Consider the following 6,122-nt stretch of genomic DNA (forward strand, 5'->3'; position numbering starts at 1 on the left):
AACGCAGATACCATAACCTTCTGAGCTGAACCCAGTGTAGGGGAGCCCATGGACAGCCGCTGTTTTGATTAAGACAATGTTGTTGTGGTTGTGGGTGAAGTCACCCTAATGAGATTAGGAGAAGTGTCTAACTGAGAAAACTTGTCTGCAATTGTCCAGCAGTAGCAAAACTGTGCTTAAACACATTTTTTTCTTGGAATAAACCAATACGTGTAAGTACAGGGTGCCTTATGCAATCACTTTTTGACCTACCCTCATATTTCTGAGAATGGGACACTGAAAGGTGATGTACGAGGGGGAACCCAAAATAGTGGAATCTCTTTTCCAAAGCTTTGTATTAATTTTTTTTTTTTTTACAAAACAACCTTCTCACCTTCGAAGGACTCTCCCTTACACTTAATACTTTTTGTCAAATCCGTGATTCCATTCTTGGAGACGTTTTTAAAATGCATCTGTTTGGATGGCTGACAGCACCTCCATCATTTTCTTCTTCACCTCTTCTTCATTGTCAAATCACTGTCCTTTCATGTCCCTCTTCATTCATGGAAACAAAAGGAAGTCTCGCAGAGCAAGGTCAGGTGAGCAAGTGCTTGGGGCAAGAGAGACATGCTGTTTTTGTCAAAAACTGGAACAATAAGATGGCTGTGTGAGCTGATACAATGTCATGGTCACAAAACCAGTCTCTCATCTGCCACAAATCAGGCCTTTTCTTGACTCACATTTGATTAGCAGTCTAACCTGGCAGAATGAACTCCGAATGCACTACGAGTCAATATTTTCATCTGTTCAGGGAGTTGATGGCCGTCCAGAATGAGGTTTGTCATCAATCAACAATTCACCATTTTGCAAAGGAGAAAACCACTCAGACACTTGAGTTTTTCCCATAGTGCTGTCCTTGTAAGCTGTGTTCAACAGCACAACAGCATTGTTCCCAAACAGGAAACAGAATTTCACAGCCACACGCTGCACTGCAAGCCATTGACGAGGAGAACATGTCTTGTTTTTAACTTTCTGTGGACTGGGTGAAAGTGCAAAGAGCAGATCTTCAGTGTCACATTCAATAATTGGTCCACATTTTGTTCCAACCCATCCAGTGAGTTCACTGCTATGTGTCATCAGTTATCCCACTTCTCCCTTGTGTTTTCTGTCTTTGTTCCTTCTTCTTTTCGACACTTCTGAACTGTTTCCTTAGGTGGATGCTCCCCTGTGGTCTTAAATGGGCAACTATTCAGACACAAGGAAGTTGACTTCCGATGCAGAGCTGAAGGAGTGACTTCAGATGGAACGTTCCATCAGTATTTATCTGACCCTTAAGCATGGGCTCTTTTGTGCTTTTGAGTGCCTTTCCACATTTTTCTCCCACTTTATTCAGGATCTTTTAACATGATCCTTTCAGCACAACTGATCATGGTAGTAAGGCACTAGCTAGTCATTCTGACTGTGTTCGTGTGAGCTATTAGTTCACTGCACTAATTGTTCCCGTGTGTCTTTGGCTTTGCCTCACTGTCATTTCCTCCAGACTATTAGAGACCAATATTTTCACCTGAGATGGATGTTCATGAGCTTGAAGACACCAGTCTCTACTCACCAAAGTAGGGTATAGAACCTTATCTTTGTGATCTGTATTAAGCTAATTGATCCTGGTAACCATCTAGATCAATATTTCCCAAGGTGGATCTGCTTGAGTGAGCCAGAAGGGGCTACAAAGCACATGCCTACACTTTATCCTGGATACTGGGCTAGAGTATAACATTTATTAGTTTCCAGAGGGTACTGAGTAATTTTATTTTTTCCTTTTTTACTGAAGATTGGGAATCTATGCCCTAGACTGTGTTCCTGACCTTGCATGCCTGCAGACTCATTCCCTCAATGTGTTTGGTTTGGTCTCAGAAGATTTCATAATGTTACCCTTGTATGCTTCAACATATTCACAGATAGAGTTGCAGCAAAGGTAAATCCACTTATACAAATATTCTCTGTCAAACCTATCTGTAGCTGTGGTCCCATTTTCCTGCCCATACTTGTTTAGGCTGTGTGTCTATCCAAGCATCAGATCAAAGATCTCAGAGTTATTGTAGGATTGTGTGCCTAACATCATTTACCAATGTTGCCTTTAACTCTTGCAAACCTACCAGTGTCTTTCCCTGTCCCTGTAAATTTTAGCCAAAGTCACTCTTGTTTCTATTGCCTTCCTCTTCATCCGAGTTGACACTTGTCTTCCTTCTAGCCAGAAACTCCCTCTGACTCCCTTTCCCTTTGGCCTCTGGAAACCATGACAGAATATTTCCTTTAATAGAAAAAACAAGCTTAAAGGCCCCAATACACGGAATAAATATGCTATTGACTATAATGAAAACAAACGAACAATAGATAAAAAAGATGCCCAGTACCTCCTGAAAACTAGACACTTGTGTACATCAAAAGATTTCATGCAAAGAGTGAAAAGGTAACTCACAGATGGGGGAAAAAAACATTGGCAATGACCTATAAGGCAACGGACTAATCTCTAACATTTGTGGAAAACAACTCTTAAAAAAAAGAAAGATAAATCTATTAAAAGATGAGCAGACGACATGAACAGACACTTTCCCAGAGAAGACATTCAGGCCAACCACAAACATGCAGAAATGCTCATGGTCATTAGTCATTGCTGTTAGCTGCCATCCTGACATTTCTTGACTCATAGAAACTCCGTGTACAACAGAAGAAACACGGCCCTATCCTGTGCCATCCTCACGGTTGTTCCTGTGCATGAGCCCATTGTTGCAATGACTATGTCTATGCATCTTATAGGTCTTCCTCTTTTTTTTTTTTTGCTGTCCCTCTACTTTGCCAAGCATGATGTCTCTTTACAGGGACTGGTCTCTGCTGATAGCATGTCCAGAGTGTGTGAGACAAACTCTAGATATCTGCATTTCCAAGGAACCTTCTCTCTGTACTTCTTCCAAGAGAAATCTAACTGTTCTTTCGGCAGTCCGGGATACTTTCAATATTCTTTGCCAGCACCATCATTCACACGCATTGATTCTTCTTTTGTCTTCTTTATTCAGTGTCCAACTTTCAAAGACTTTGACGGCAATTGAAAAATAATGGGATACAAATCAGAGCAAAAATTAAATATCGCCTTCCTCTAGCTTTAATTGTGAAGTTAAGAAAGAAAAGAAAAGAAGCAATGCTGGCCAGAGCCTGGCACCATCATGCATTGCTGGTGGGACCACAATAGTGGTGCAAATACTGTAGCTTGTAGTATGGTACTTCCTCAAAAAGTTAGGCATATGTTCCAGCAACTGCTATGCTTGGTATAAAGCCTATATAAATAGATATATACATTGCATGGTCATCAAAATCCTTTTCTCAATAGGAAATACAATGGAAACAGCCTAAATGCTCATCAACGGAAAAACTGATAAACAAAATAAGGGACATACAACATAAAGGAATATTAGGGAACAGTGGATAATAAAAAAGAATCTGTGAAATAGCTTATAACAATGATGAACCTGTATGACTTTATGCTAATTGAAATTATACAATTACAAAATTGTAAATATTTTATGAGATCACTGTTGTAAAAGAAGTAGAAATTTTTAAAGTTCTAAATTTTACACAGAGTAACTATAAATCAGAACTGATTCAAAGGCATCTGACAACAAGTTTTACACATACGTGGTAGTTATATAATTGTAGATTTAAGGATTAAGTGTGAAGGGGTGGAGTCTAGCCTGACCATCAGGCCATAGCCAATGAGGCATTTGTGTGGGCATAGCCTTCCCCTGAGGAATTCTGGTATTTCCTCCTTGGAGGTGGGAGACTTTCTGCTCATACCCTGGCAGGCATAGCATCTGACAAGACACATGGACCCACACTGATGCTTAGCAGGGTGCTGGAGGAAGCCATGCAGAGACTCCTGCTAACACTGAGATGTTTCCAATGCCACTGGAAAGTCCAAAGACTTTCTACCCACTGGCCTGTGATCTTCTGCATTTGGTGTCATTTCATGTGTTTCCTAAGTCTGAAGAGGACTTTATAGAGTGGTTTCAGAAATATGGACTAATATCAGATTTATGGACTTGATCTGGACTGGGCCGAGATGCTTTCTCAATATTCAATTGCTCTTGTACATAAATCTCTTTCTTATGCACGTATGTGTCTCCATGGATTTGTTTTTCTAGTCTACCTAGACTAACACAACATGTCTTTAATCCATCTTGAATTAATTTTTGTATATGGTGTGAGGCATGGATTCTGCTTAATTTTTATGCAAATTGATACCAAGTTTTGCTAGCACCATTTGTTAAAGACACAGCCTTTTCCCCATTTATTATGTTTAGTCCCCATTTTGAAAATAAACAGATTTTACGTCGATGGATTTGTTTCTAAATTCTTAATTCCAGCATCATTTTTTAAAAGACTTAAAAATAATCATCATCAATTTATATGGAAAGGAAAGACAACCAGAATATGCAAAGCACTGCTAAAGAAAAAGAACACGAGGAATATAAATTCCTAATCTCAAAACCTACATTACAGCCATAGTAATCAAGACATTCTGGTACTTGTTTAATTTTTGAAAGCCCACTCTAGACAATTAGTAAATGGGTAAGTTGATGAACTGATGGGAAAGCTGGTGTTTCAGTTAGCTGCCTTTGACTGAGTTATGACCCATGGCAACCCTACGCACCACAGAACAAAACACTGCGCCGTTCTCACAATTGTTTCTATGTTGGAGCCCACTGTTGCAGCCACTGTGTCACCCCATCTTGTCAAGGGTCTTTTTCTTGCTTGTGTCCCTCTATTTTTCCAAGCATGATGTCCTTTTCCAGGGACTGGATTCTCCTGATAGCATGTCCAAAGTATGTACAATGAAGCCTTACCATCCTTTTTCCTAAAAAATATTCTGCCTGTACTTCCAAGACAGATTTATTTGTTTAGTCCATGGCACTTTCAATATTCTTTGCCAGCACCACAATGAAAATGAATATATTTTTCTGAGGTCTTCCTTAATCACTGAAAAGGTTAGCAGTGTTCCCTGTAAGCCCTGCTAGGAAGTTGCATTCAGAGACATAATGGTGACGGCTTACAATATGGTCGTTCTTGAAAAGAACAAAGAAAATATAGATAAATATCTGAGGATTGAATTAAAAACAAACAAACAAACTGGTAGTACTCTATTAAAAACAAAGATAATAATCTATGAGGTTGGTAGACAATGGGAAAGCTGAGAAAACAGTAGGAGGAGGTCAATTTAACTAGAAATTAAACAGCAAGAAGCCTTAATTTTTCATGGTAAGGGAAGAGAGGCAAAGGTGGTACTATTAAAGTTTCTGGGTCAAGGTCACCTGTCTAGAAGCTGTAGTCATAGTGAAAACATTCTAAAAGTAACTGTCCTATTTTTTTCTCCAGTTATCCTCAATCCATTATCCTCAATCCCCAATGCCATCTATTGATAGAACATCACTAGAAGCCAGTTGACATGGAAGCATGAGGACATAGCTTTGGTGGCTGTTGCTGGGTCTTCCTGAGGCTTCTGTAGAATATTTACCCAGTTCAATATGTGGTTTGATTTCTTAACTGCTGGGTCCATGGATATTGAATGTAGACCCAGGTAAAATGAAATCCTCGATATCTTCAATATATATTTACATTTATCATGTTAGTTACTGTTCCATTTATGAGGATTTTTGTCTTCTTTATGTTCAGGTGCGATCACTACTGAAGGTTGTCCTTTATCTTCATCTGGAAGTGCTTCAAGTATCGCTCACTTTTAGCAAGCAAAGTTATGCCAGTCTATGTGTTAACAAACTTTCCCCTAATCTTGATGCCACATGCTTTTACACAGAGTCCAGCTTCTCACTTGATTTGCTCACTAAACGATTGAAAAAGAATTGTGTAAGGATCCAATGCTGACACACCTTTTTTTCCTTCTGATTTTAAGCCACAAATGACAAATCATCCACCACTCTTCTGTCAATTTCTCGTGTGTGTTGCTTGTGCGTTTCTGTGATGTTTGAAGCTATTTCACCAGTATTTGAAATGCCAACAGGGTCACCGAAAGTGAGCAAGTTTCAGCAGAGCTTCCAGACAAAGAAGGAACTGGCACTAACTTTGGAAAACTGTAAGCA

Source organism: Tenrec ecaudatus, chromosome 9, assembly GCF_050624435.1.
Source record: "Tenrec ecaudatus isolate mTenEca1 chromosome 9, mTenEca1.hap1, whole genome shotgun sequence".
Taxonomy (NCBI): domain Eukaryota; kingdom Metazoa; phylum Chordata; class Mammalia; order Afrosoricida; family Tenrecidae; genus Tenrec; species Tenrec ecaudatus.